Below are 14,629 nucleotides of genomic sequence, written 5' to 3' on the forward strand. Positions count from 1 at the left end.
AAAGTAAGCTCCAAAAAGACGCTTCAAAAAAAGGGAAAATATATAAAGAAAATGGTGAAAAAACCCTATAAAATGGAATATGTCAGAAGGTTTTTGCCATGTAATCCGAGAGCAGTATGATGTAGGGGCAGAGACTCTGATTCCAGCAATGTGTCACATACAAATCTGCTTGCTGTCATTTTGATACAATCTCTATTTTCTCTGCTGCAAATCTAGCAGTGCTCAGAATGCTGAGCTCAGCATAGCCCCACCCACATCACTGATTGGCAGCTTTCTATGTACACTGTGCATTGGTACTGCCAATCAGTGGTGGTGGCGGGGTTACAGAGAGCAGGAGGATTACATGGCACAAGACGCCTAGTCAGTGATAATCTCCAAATGATAAAACCAGTGTTTATTGAAACATCAACACACACGCTGCTATCGGATTACATAGCAAAACCTGCTGACAGATTCCCCTTAACAGTGCAAGTGGCTATTGCAAATTCTAGTGTGGACTTTTGGGGAAAAAACATGTAAAAAAAAAAAGTGATTTCACTACGTGGGAAAATGACATCAGGCTTAAAAAACTGCAGAAATATTTATCTGGATCTACTGATGTGCGGTTAGTTCATTTGCATGGCAAAGCTTCAATGGTAAGATGAAAGAATATGGCACAGCTTCATTTTTAGGGTATGTTCACAATGCAATTGAGCCTCTTTTAAAAAACAAAATGTCAGCAACGACCGACAGTTTTACTATAGTTTGCAACAATAGTCGCAGCACGATCGCATGGTGTGAACATGCTCTTAAAGAGTAATTGTCATTTTATTTTTTATTTCATAAATCAATAGTACATGTGAAAATAAGAAACTTTGTATATATCTCATCAGAGAAATCAGCTTCTTTCTCCTCCTGGACTGATCTGTCGTTCTTAAAATTGACAATTTTCGGGTAAAATCTGTGTTCAGTGAAAACGTAATTGTTACATTACTGAGATAGGAGTTTCCACTGATGAGGATGGATGAGTGAGGATAGGGAGGAAGGAAGAAGAAGGAAGGAAAAGGGAGGATGAATGAAGGAGGATGGATGAGGGAAGATGGATAAGGAAGGATGGATGAGGGAGGAAGGAAGGATGAGGGATGATAGGGAGGAAGGAAGAGGGATGAAGGATGAGGGAGGAAGGATAAGGGAGGATAGGGAGGAAGGATGAGGGAGGGTAGGGAGGAAGGAAGAAGAAGGAAGGAAAAGGGAGGAGGGATGAGGGAGGATGGAAGGATGAGGGGAGGAAGGATGAGGAATGAAGAGGGAGGATCGGGAGGAAGGATGAGGAAAGAAGGATGAGGGAGGATAGGGAGAAAAGATGAGGGAGGTTATGGAGAAGGAATAAGGGAGGATGGATAAGGAAGGATGGATGAGGGAGGAAGGAAGGATGAGGGAGGAAGGATAAGGGATGATAGAGAGGAAGGAAGATGGTTGAAGGATGAGGGAGGAAGGAAAAGGGAGGATAGGGAGGAAGTATGAGGGAGAATAGGGAGGAAGGATTAAGGAGGATGAGGAGGAAGGATGAGGGAGGGTAGGGAGGAAGGATGAGAGAAGATAGGGAGGAAGGATGAGAGAGGATAGGGAGGAAGGAAGAAGAAGGAAGGAAAAGGAAGGATGGATGAAGGAGGATGGATGAGGGAGGATGGATAAGGTAGGATGGTTGAGGGAGGAAGGAAAGATGAGGGAGGGAGGGGGGAAGGAAGGATAAGGGAGGAAGGATGAGTGATGATAGGGAGAAAGGAATGGGGATGAAGGATGAGGGAGAGTGGATAAAGGAGGGTAGGGAGGAAGGATGAGAGAAGATAAGGAGGAAGGATGAGAGAGGATAGGGAGGAAGGATGAGAGAGGATAGGGAGGAAGGAAGAAGGAAGGAAAAGGGAGGATGGATGAGGGAGGATGGATAAGGTAGGATGTATGAGGGAGGAAGGATGAGGAAGGAAGGAAGGATAAGGGAGGAAGGAAGGATGAGGAGAGGAAGGATGAGGAATGAAGAGGGAGGATCGGGAGGAAGGATGAGAAAGGAAGGATGAGGGAGGATAGGGAGGATGGATGAGGAAAGAAAGATGAGGGAGTATGGATGAGGGAGGATAGGGAGGGAGGATAGGGAGGAAGGATGAGGAAGGTTAGGGAGGATGGATAAGGAAGGATGGATAAGGGAGAAAGGAAGGATGAGGAAATGAGGAAGGATGAGGGAGGAAGGATAAGGGATGATAGGGAGGAAGGAAGAGGGATGAAGGATGAGGGAGGAAGGAAGAGGGAGGATAGAGAGGAAGGATGAGGGAGGATAGGGAGGAAGGATTAAGGAGGATGGGGTGGAAGGATGAGGGAGGGTAAGGAGGAAGGGTGAGAGAAGATGGGGGAAGGAAGAGAGAGGATAGGGAGGAAGGATGAGAGAGGATAGGGAGGAAGGATGAGGGAGGATAGGGAGGATGAGGGAGGAAGGCAGAGGGAGGATAGGGAGGAAGGATAGGGAGGAAGGATGAGAGAGGATAGGGAGGAAGGATGAGTGATGGTAGGGAGGAAGGAGAAGGGAGGGTAGGGAGGGAAGCTCTGCTTCTAGTTCCTCACCACCTTACTTTTGTATAGAATCTTATAAGCACCAACTGTCATCTCTAATCTTCGTAATGTAAGATTCTGTCTTCATTGAATACAAATTTTACCTTAAAATTGACAATTTTGAAAATCAATGATCAGTCCTGGCAGAGAAATAAGCAGATTTCTCATTCTCATTTCTCATGTGCACTTTTGATTTATGAAATAAAAAATAAAATGAAGGTTGCTCTTTTAACATTTGTTTTATTTCATTTGTAAATACATTTAGTAACTTTTTTTTGTGCACTGATACTAAACTTACATAATGTTTCTACTCCATTCACCCCCAAAGCTGCATTCAGAATCTTTCTGGCTGCCATTTGTGCTGACAGAAACATCTGTAATACTCAGAAATGTTCTGTTTCAATGCATTATAGTTTTACATTATCTGCTAGAAACACGACATCTCCCACAATGTTCTGCAGCGCCGTGTGCTCCGTACATATAGCGTTCCTGTAGGAAATAGAGCTAAGAGCAAAACTGTTGTTCACCTGTGGATTATTTATTTTCCAATGATGAACTATTGTATTCAGCAAAATTAAAAAAAAAATGAGTAGGGATCTTAACGCTTATAATAGATCTCTGCTTGCTGTCAGTAAATAGGAAGATGTTTTTCTAACAATCATAGGCTAAAACTATGTCCTATTTTGAAATGATGAATTAACACAAAGCCAATTAGAATGCCCTTTAATTGTTATTACGCCATGCAATATATGGGCAGGTTCCATCATCATTAAAAAAGGTAATTTTAACAAAAATGTTGCTCCCCCCCAAAACGCTGCAAAAACCCCTGACCATACCAGTCAGAGCGGCACGGCTGCCACCACGTGTGACTTCAGCCTTTTACAACGCAAATGCTGATTCTTCGCTTAATACTTTCTAGTGGTTTATGATGCAGAAAGGAAACAGCCGGCATTTCATCTAGAAAACGATCCTTTGTGGCTGAGCTCATAACCGCCAGTCTTATCTTGTCTACAGGAGGAGGACTCTTAAAGCCTATTTGTAATTAACCTTGTAAAATCCACCCTGATAATCCGTTAATCACTCAGATCATGTTGAGTGTTTGTAAGAAAATGTACCGTGACTTTAATCCATTGATACGGCCGCGCTGCAGCTTCAACTGCCGGAACAATAAACTCAATTTATTCCCAGCAAAGGGAACAAAATACATTTTTCTAATGCATTAAGACAAAATGTGGTCGTATGGAGACATAAACTCTGTGTGTATTTTTAATATAGCACGGGAAATGTGATGAATCTCTACTCTTACAGGCACGTTAACTAGAATATTAGGGAACTGAAATGTTAGCAATTGCCTGAAGGACACTTCCTGCAAACCCAGGATTTGTTGGGGGGGTTGTTGGCACAAGAATCAATGCCTTCATTATAATGTCACCATAGAGGATACACACATTATGTTGCCATCCTCTCCATACGTTTTCCATCTTGAAGCACATATCAATAACATTGTTATGCTATATACATAATTCATGTACTATATACATATAGTATACATAAATAAGATTGCCATATTCTATACATATATATCTAATCCCTCCATATAGTACACATATACAACATTCTCATACTGTATACATATATAACTGATGCCCCCATACAGTACACATAAATAACATTGCCATACTATATACATATATATCTAATGCCCCCATACAGTGCACATAAATAACATTATCATGCTGTATACATATATAACTGATGCCCCCATACAGTGCACATAAATAACATTATCATGCTGTATACATATGACGCGCCCCCTGGGCCATATTCTTTTAGGGGGAATATCCGGAGCCGGATCAGATGGGGGTTGTAGTCTTCCGAGTGGCTGTGACCCGGTCCGTGCCCAGGGTGTCAAACTGAGTTGTATGTGGCAGTCATACAGATGTTATAAGTTCTTTATTTGTCGACTACGCCACCCGTTGTGTTGCGGTCACTGTGGCCGCCGCTGCAGCAGGGTCCGCTGAGGCTGGTGGTGTCGGTGCAGCTTTGGTGATATAACCCCCAACGGGTGGGGTATAGCCTCAGTGGGATCAGGTGCAGAGGATGGGAGTTGTGGTGATGCAGTGTAGACGGCAATCAGAGACAGAGTCGGGTTATGCAGTTTAGGTTGTTTTACTCACTGCTGATGTTCTGGTCACTCCAGCTTCGAGTGACCTCCCGAGCCGTGCTGCGTCCACCAGGTTCTGGATCCAGCCAACTCCCAAATAAGTCCGGAGCGTGACCCTGAGCTCTCCTTCAGTCCTTTCTCTGGCCGTCCCCACTATTGATCCACCCAGGTCCAGCTCCCTCGGGCCTTCTGTTGGGAGACCCTTGGCCTTGGGTTCCCTGACCCTCCTCGTGGTATGCCTTCGTGGTGGATGTGGTGGGTGACCGTGGCAAACGCTGCCCACGGTTTCCGGTCTCTGGCTGGGGAGTGTTTTTGCCCCCACCAGCTTGGGTTCCGGTACCCTGTGCCGACTCTTCACCCGGGGATTTAAGTTGGGTTCTTGGAGTCCTTTTCTTCTGGTTCCCCCTCTGGGTCTCTCTCTCTCCTCTCTCACTCTGGGTCTCTCTTCTCCTCCGCTCGCTGACTTTCTCTCTGCAACTGACCCTGTTCTTAGTTGGTGCCCACCTTATATACACCCTCTAAGTGTGAGCTCAGGTGACCAGCACCCAATGAGCTCCTATCTTTACCCAGGCTGCTCCCCCTATCTGCCCCTACACTACTTGGGATGTACCACCCCCCTCCCACTCCAGCCAGGAACAGACTCGGTCGTACCTGCACATTTCTAAGTGGGAGTACCGTCGGTCTGTTCCTCGGAAATGGGATGTATGTAGTGCATGCAGCCTACCGAGCTCAGGTCCACACTCCATCCTTACCCGGGAGTGGAATATCACACCTCTGGGTTGAGGTGCAATACCCCTGTAGCAGCCGAATCCTCAGGGTGCTACATTCCCCCCTGGTAAATCACAGCACGTCCTCGGGCTGTAAGACAAAAACATCACAAAACATACAAATTTTTTTCATAAACATATAAAACATATAAAACATTATATATATATAAAACTTTTCAGATTAAACATTCTCGTCGTCTCTTGTTTCTCCTCCGGTCACTGGGCAACTGTTGACCGGGCAAAGTGCGACAGTCTTTCTAGAAAAATGGTTTTCCTATAAAACCGGTAGGGGGCGCTTTAGGACGCGCAACTATATACAAGGATATGGCCGCTCTCAGTCCTCGGCCAGTTAAGGAGGGAAAGGAAATGGTTGCTCACAGTCCTCAGCCTGTGGGATTAAGGTAAACGAGTAAACAGTTCACTCATCTGGTCCCAACGGGGACTATATTTGCAGTAACAGTTTCTTTATACCCCGATCGGGTAACTATTTACAGCACCTACTCCGCTGTACTCAACAACGTCTTCCTCCTGCTCCTTCTTTGGGGATCTCAGCTTCAGACCCGTCCGGATCCTCTTGCTCTTCCTCCTCACATTGCAGCTCCTCCTCTGTCAGGCGATGCACATGGAGGGCGTAAGGTCCTTTGGCACACTTGTGCCGGGTAAAGGTGACCTCGTCCCCGATATAAAGGTCACGACCTCTGTGCCCCTCCGGCAGATGGGACTCCACATCTCTGCGCGTGACAAAGACGTCGCCGGGGGTGTTGTGGTCTCTGATGAAGCCCCACCCATGCTGCATGTTGAACTTAATTACAGTCCCGGTGGTGCGGGGACTGTGCGCTGCACGGGGGTCCCTCCTGGTTCGGCTCTTCTGCTCGGCGCTCCTTATTTGGGCCTGTTGTTCCTGGACCCGCCTCTCTCTCCGCTCCCTCGCAAACTCCTCGAGCTGCTGTCGGCAGCACTCAGCACGCTCCGCTGCAGCTGCCCTGGTTTCTTGAGTGAACCCCATTAGGTCTTCTCCGGTGGGGTCCCACTCAAATTGGGTCTCTTCAAGCGGGGGCGAGATCCTTATCACGGGCTTCGGAGCCGGAATCAGGGGTGCACACATGGCCCCAACTCTCCTCTGGTGCTCCAGTTCATAATATCTCTGGGGCCAGATGAAAGGCTGCCCGTCCGGCCACGTGTGCTGGGCAAACAAGTCCTCTCCCAGACGCGGCACCCTTGGTTTTACGGGTGCGGGCGCGGTGGTGGTGGCGCCCGGGTTGCCCAGGCCTTGCGGCCAGGCCTGGGGCACCTGGAAGGTGAAGGGCACCGTCAGGACGGCGGCGCCCTGGGCTACCTGGCCTTGCGGCCAGGCCGGAGGCTCCGCGGAGGTAGGGGGCGCTGTTGGTGATGCGACGCCCGGGGGTACTAGGCCTTGCGACCAGGCTGGTGGTACTTCCTGCTTGGTCACGCTCGGGGTCGAGGCGTGTGACGTCACAGGGGTCGCGGCGGCGGCTTCCGGTTGGGGCCTAGTCTGCGTCGGTGACATGGCGTTTTCGGGCACAGCAGGGGGACTTTCGGGCTCTGCGACGGGGAGCTGGGGCAGGTACGCGGTTTCCCGGTTTGGGGTATAGACGTCCCCTTTACCTGCCTCCATGCGTTCGGCTCCCTTCTCGGCGCCGTCTCCGGCCTTGGGTCCTCCCGCGCCATCCTCAGAGGCGGTCTGTCTCCTCATCTTGGCTGGCATGCTCCGGGTCTTGGTTTGCTGGGCCATCTCTCGGCTCCACTCCGCCAATGTCTCTCGCTGTACCCGGGCCATCCTCCGTGCGAGGCCCTCCAGGGCAGTCTGTGCACACTCCCGGTCTCGGGGGAGCTGTGCGAGGACCTCCACTAGGCCTAGTGGGGTCGTGGTTTCCAGCAGGCTCCTGACCAACGGGTCGGTGCTGCTCTGCTCTTCTTCCAGCAGGCTCCTGGCCAGCGGGCCGGTGCTGCTCTGCTCTCTGGCCATCTCCGGGTGAGCTTCTCTGCTACTCCTCTCCAGGCTTCTTGCCTCCGGGTGCGCTCGCTCCAGACTCCTCCAGGCGGCACCCATCTTCGTTCTTTTCTTTCGTCTCCTCCCCCTTTGAGGGAGGTCCCGGGGCCACTTGGTGATTGTCAGCTCCAGGGGCGGTTCTTTCACGCTGACAGACACCTCTAGCATCACAGTCTCTGTTGGTGGGGGCGGTTTCCACTTTTGGCGCCATTTTCGGTCCTGGCCCACGATGGGAGGCGGCCTCTCACCACCCTCTGGCACGCCCATAATGGCGTCCGCTCTGACAAGGCGGGAAACCTTTGGAAATGGCGGGAATCGCTTCCCAGTGGCGGGAAACTCTGCAGATGGCGGGAAAACGCTGTTAATGGCGGACAACCGGCTGGAATCGACTGGTGATGGGGTCCGATGGCGGGGACCCTCCGGAACCGGCAGGAGACTTCTTTCTGAGGTAAACTTGCACTTTTCTTCAGGCACGCAGTACCTGGTTGTTGTGGGCACGTAATCCTGCCGACTACGCCAAAGTTGACGCGCCCCCTGGGCCATATTCTTTTAGGGGGAATATCCGGAGCCGGATCAGATGGGGGTTGTAGTCTTCCGAGTGGCTGTGACCCGGTCCGTGCCCAGGGTGTCAAACTGAGTTGTATGTGGCAGTCATACAGATGTTATAAGTTCTTTATTTGTCGACTACGCCACCCGTTGTGTTGCGGTCACTGTGGCCGCCGCTGCAGCAGGGTCCGCTGAGGCTGGTGGTGTCGGTGCAGCTTTGGTGATATAACCCCCAACGGGTGGGGTATAGCCTCAGTGGGATCAGGTGCAGAGGATGGGAGTTGTGGTGATGCAGTGTAGACGGCAATCAGAGACAGAGTCGGGTTATGCAGTTTAGGTTGTTTTACTCACTGCTGATGTTCTGGTCACTCCAGCTTCGAGTGACCTCCCGAGCCGTGCTGCGTCCACCAGGTTCTGGATCCAGCCAACTCCCAAATAAGTCCGGAGCGTGACCCTGAGCTCTCCTTCAGTCCTTTCTCTGGCCGTCCCCACTATTGATCCACCCAGGTCCAGCTCCCTCGGGCCTTCTGTTGGGAGACCCTTGGCCTTGGGTTCCCTGACCCTCCTCGTGGTATGCCTTCGTGGTGGATGTGGTGGGTGACCGTGGCAAACGCTGCCCACGGTCTCCGGTCTCTGGCTGGGGAGTGTTTTTGCCCCCACCAGCTTGGGTTCCGGTACCCTGTGCCGACTCTTCACCCGGGGATTTAAGTTGGGTTCTTGGAGTCCTTTTCTTCTGGTTCCCCCTCTGGGTCTCTCTCTCTCCTCTCTCACTCTGGGTCTCTCTTCTCCTCCGCTCGCTGACTTTCTCTCTGCAACTGACCCTGTTCTTAGTTGGTGCCCACCTTATATACACCCTCTAAGTGTGAGCTCAGGTGACCAGCACCCAATGAGCTCCTATCTTTACCCAGGCTGCTCCCCCTATCTGCCCCTACACTACTTGGGATGTACCACCCCCCTCCCACTCCAGCCAGGAACAGACTCGGTCGTACCTGCACATTTCTAAGTGGGAGTACCGTCGGTCTGTTCCTCGGAAATGGGATGTATGTAGTGCATGCAGCCTACCGAGCTCAGGTCCACACTCCATCCTTACCCGGGAGTGGAATATCACACCTCTGGGTTGAGGTGCAATACCCCTGTAGCAGCCGAATCCTCAGGGTGCTACACATATATAACTGATGCCCCCATACAGTGCACATAAATAACATTATCATGCTGTATACATATATAACTAATGCCCCCATACAGTGCACATAAATAACATTATCATACTGTATACATATATAACTGATGCCCCCATACAGTGCACATAAATAACATTATCATACTATATACATATATAACTGATGCCCCCATACAGTACACATATATAACATTATCATACTATATACATATATAACTGATGCCCCCATACAGTACACATAAATAACATTATCATACCATATACATATATAACTGATGCCCCCATACAGTACACATATATAACATTATCATACTGTGTACATATATACAGTACACATAAATAACATCGCCATACTATATACATATATATCTAAGGCCCCCATACAGTGCACATAAATAACATTATCATGCTGTATACATATATAACTGATGCCCCCATACAGTGCACATAAATAACATTATCATGCTGTATACATATATAACTAATGCCCCCATACAGTGCACATAAATAACATTATCATACTGTATACATATATAACTGATGCCCCCATACAGTGCACATAAATAACATTATCATACTATATACATATATAACTGATGCCCCCATACAGTACACATATATAACATTATCATACTATATACATATATAACTGATGCCCCCATACAGTACACATAAATAACATTATCATACCATATACATATATAACTGATGCCCCCATACAGTACACATATATAACATTATCATACTGTATACATATATACAGTACACATAAATAACATCGCCATACTATATACATATATATCTAAGGCCCCCATACAGTGCACATAAATAACATTATCATACTGTATACATATATAACTGATGCCCCCATACAGTGCACATAAATAACATTATCATACTATATACAGTACAGACCAAAAGTTTGGACACACCTTCTCATTTAAAGATTTTTCTGTATTTTCATGACTTTGAAAATTGTACATTCACACTGAAGGCATCAAAACTATGAATTAACACATGTGGAATTATATGCTTAACAAAAAAGTGTGAAACAACTGAAAATATGTCTTATATTCTAGGTTCTTCAAAGTAGCCACCTTTTGCTTTGATGACTGCTTTGTACACTCTTGGCATTCTCTTGATGAGCTTCAAGAGGTAGTCACCGGAAATGGTTTTCACTTCACAGGTGTGCCCTGTCAGGTGTAATAAGTGGGATTTCTTGCCTTATAAATGGGGTTGGGACCATCAGTTGTGTTGTGCAGAAGTCTGGTGGATACACAGTTGATAGTCCTACTGAATAGACTGTTAGAATTTGTATTATGGCAAGAAAAAGCAGCTAAGTAAAGAAAAACGAGTGGCCGTCATTATTTTAAGAAATGAAGGTCAGTCAGTGCGAAAAATTGGGCAAACTTTGAAAGTGTCCCCAAGTGCAGTTGCAAAAACCATCAAGCGCTACAAAGAAACTGGCTCACATGAGGACCGCCCCAGGAAAGGAAGACCAAGAGTCACCTCTGCTTCTGAGGATAAGTTTATCCGAGTCACCAGCCTCAGAAATCGCAGGTTAACAGCAGCTCAGATTAGAGACCAGGTCAATGCCACACAGAGTTCTAGCAGCAGACACATCTCTACAACAACTGTTAAGAGGAGACTTTGTGCAGCAGGCCTTCATGGTAAAATAGCTGCTAGGAAACCACTGCTAAGGACAGGCAACCAGCAGAAGAGACTTGTTTGGGCTAAAGAACACAAGGAATGGACATTAGACCAGTGGAAATCTGTGCTTTGGTCTGATGAGTTCAAATTTGAGATCTTTGGTTCCAACCACCGTGTATTTGTGCGACGCTGAAAAGGTGAACGGATGGACTCTACATGCCTGGTTCTCACCGTGAAGCAAGGAGGAGGAGGTGTGATGGTGTGAGCGTGCTTTGCTGGTGACACTGTTGGGGATTTATTCAAAATTGAAGGCATACTGAACCAGCATGGCTACAACAGCATCTTGCAGCGGCATGCTATTCCATCCGGTTTGCATTTAGGTGGACCACCATTTATTTTTCAACAGGACAATGACTCCAAACACACCTCCAGGCTGTGTAAGGGCTATTTGACCAAGAAGGAGAGTGATGGGGTGCTACGCCAGATGACCTGGCCTCCACAGTCACCAGACCTGAACCCAATTGAGATGGTTTGGGGTGAGCTGGACCGCAGAGTGAAGGCAAAAGGGCCAACAAGTGCTAAGCATCTCTGGGAACTCCTTCAAGATTGTTGGAAAACCATTTACGGTGACTACCTCTTGAAGCTCATCAAGAGAATGCCAGGAGTGTGCAAAGCAGTCATAAAAGCAAAAGGTGGCTACTTTGAAGAACCTAGAATATAAGACATATTTTCAGCTGTTTCACACTTTTTTGTTAAGTATATAATTCCACATGTGTTAATTTATAGTTTTGATGCCTTCAGTGTGAATGTACAATTTTCAAAGTCATGAATATACAGAAAAATCTTTAAATGAGAAGGTGTGTCCAAACTTTTGGTCTGTACTGTACATATATACCTGATGCCCCCATACAGTACACATATATAACATTCTCATACTGTATACATATATAACTGATGCCCTCATACAGTACACATAAATAACATATACAAACTGTATACATATATATCTAATGCCCCCATATAGTGCATATACATAACATTTCCATACTGTATACAAATAAATCTAATTTCCCCATAAAGTACACATGCATAAAATTACCATATTGTATACATACATAAGTAATACCCCATACAGTGCACATATATATCATTGCCATACTAAATACATATCTATTTATCACTTACAGTACAGACCAAAAGTTTGGACACACCTTCTCATTTAAATATTTTTCTGTATTTTCATGACTATGAAAATTGTACATTCAAACTGAAGGCATCAAAACTATGAATTAACACATGTGGAATTATATACTTAACATAAAAGTGTGAAACAACTGAGAATATGTCTTATATTCTAGGTTCTTCAAAGTAGCCACATTTTGCTTTGATGACTGCTTTGCACACTCTTGGCATTCTCTTGATGAGCTTCAAGAGGTAGTCACCGGAAATGGTTTTCACTTCACAGGTGTGCCCTGTCAGGTTTAATAAGTGGGATTTCTTGCCTTATAAATGGGGTTGGGACCATCAGTTGTGTTGTGCAGAAGTCTGGTGGTTACACAGCTGATAGTCCTACTGAATAGACTGTTAGAATATGTATTATGGCAAGAAAAAAGCAGCTAAGTAAAGAAAAACAAGTGGCCATCATTACTTTAAGAAATAAAGGTCAGTCAGTGCGAAAAATTGGGAAAACTTTGAAAGTGTCCCCAAGTGCAGTTGCAAAAACCATCAAGCGCTACAAAGAAACTGGCTCACATGAGGACCGCCCCAGGAAATGAAGACCAAGAGTCACCTCTGCTTCTGAGGATAACTTTATCCGAGTCACCAGCCTCAGAAATCGCAGGTTAACAGCAGCTCAGAATAGAGACCAGGTCGATGCCACACAGAGTTCTAGCAGCAGACACATCTCTACAACAACTGTTAAGAGGAGACTTTGTGCAGCAGGCCTTCATGGTAAAATAGCTGCTAGGAAACCACTGCTAAGGACAGGCAACAAGCAGAAGAGACTTGTTTGGGCTAAAGACCACAAGGAATGGACATTAGACCAGTGGAAATCTGTGCTTTTGTCTGATGAGTCCAAATTTGAGATCTTTGGTTTCAACCACCGTGTCTTTGTTCGACGCAGAAAAGGTGAACGGATGGACTCTACATGCCTGGTTCCCACCGTGAAGCATGGAGGAGAAGGTGTGATGATGTTGGGGTGCTTTTTTGGTGACACTGTTGGGGATTTATTCAAAATTGAAGGCATACTGAACCAGCATGGCTACCACAGCATCTTGCAGCGGCATGCTATTCCATCCGGTTTGCATTTAGTTGGACCATCATTTATTTTTCAACAGGACAATGACCTCAAACACACCTCCAGGCTGTGTAAGGACTATTTGACGAAGAAGGAGAGTGATGGGGTGCTACGCCAGATGACCTGGCCTCCACAGTCACCAGACCTGAACCCAATCGAGATGGTTTGGGGTGAGCTGGACCGCAGAGTGAAGGCAAAAGGGCCAACAAGTGCTAAGCATCTCTGGGAACTTCTTCAAGATTGTTGGAAGACTATTTCTGGTGACTACCTCTTGAAGCTCATCAAGAGAATGCCAAGTGTGTGCAAAGCAATCATCAAAGCAAAAGGTGGCTACTTTGAAGAACCTAGAATATAAGACATATTTTCAGTTGTTTCACACTTTTCTGTTAAGTATATAATTCCACATGTGTTAATTCATAGTTTTGATACCTTCAGTGTGAATGTACAATTTTCATAGTCATGAAAATACAGAAAAATCTTTAAATGAGAAGGTGTATCCAAACTTTTGGTCTGTACTGTATATAATACATATGCATAACATTGTCATATTGTATACATAGCACATAACTAATGTCGCCATACAGTACGGATAAATATCAGTGTCATACTAAATACATATATAACTAATTCCCACATACATTACACATAAATATCATTGCTAATGTACTGTTACGCAAGGTGAGGGAAACACTAAGTGCACAACAATGGGAAGAGGGGGAGGAAGCCCAAACACTAGGGAAAGGGGGAGTGGAGACCCGTAGGCAGATCTGAAAACACCCTGGCTCTCTTAATGTCCCTAAATAGCTTCCTCTCTTATCGCTGAGCCGGAAACCCAATCCCTGACTGCCCCTAGCAATAGGCCCTAGGTAGGGAGGGGAAGGGGTGAAAACTAGTCAGCCCCCACTGCAACTAAAGACAAAGAAGTAAACAGACAAGGGAAACACTTAGCTTGAGAAGACACCAGAGAGATCACGACTACAATCCTCCAAGGGAACTCCAAGAAGAAATTAGCCGATTACTAGTATTTCAAGCCTGGACTGAGGAAAATAGAGCTATCACCAGCGACTCTCTGGGGAGCAAAAACAAATCCCGGCACTCACATGTGGTGAACTAATCTCGTTTATTTCCACATCTCAAAACTTTTCAGCTCATCCAAAGACTTCGTCAATAGTCAAAGTCTCTGGATGAGCTGAAATGTTTTGAGATGTGGAAATAAATTAGATTAATTCACCATATGTGAGTGCCGGGATTTGTTTTTTCTCTTGGATCTATCACTTCTCCTCATGCACCACGAAAGGAGTGCAGAGTGCCGACCACATTGTGAACGTTATATGACTCTCTGGAGAGACTGAATATCCATCAAGGGTGTGTCAATAAACAGCAGAAGGTGGAGGTCACTACTGGGTCCTAGAGGGAGAAGGATATCACTGCACTA

General features: G+C 46.4%; 1 protein-coding gene across 1 annotated transcript in view; it reads right to left on the reverse strand.

Moving 5' to 3' along the window:
* KYNU (kynureninase) overlaps positions 1 to 14,629 on the reverse strand; it is a 129,910-nt gene that overhangs the window by 34,716 nt on the left and 80,565 nt on the right. The window lies entirely within an intron of this gene.

The sequence above is a fragment of the Phyllobates terribilis genome, unplaced genomic scaffold (genome assembly GCF_046119375.1).
Source record: "Phyllobates terribilis strain yellow unplaced genomic scaffold, ASM4611937v1 Scaffold_9__5_contigs__length_417890890, whole genome shotgun sequence".
NCBI classification, from domain to species: Eukaryota; Metazoa; Chordata; class Amphibia; order Anura; family Dendrobatidae; genus Phyllobates; species Phyllobates terribilis.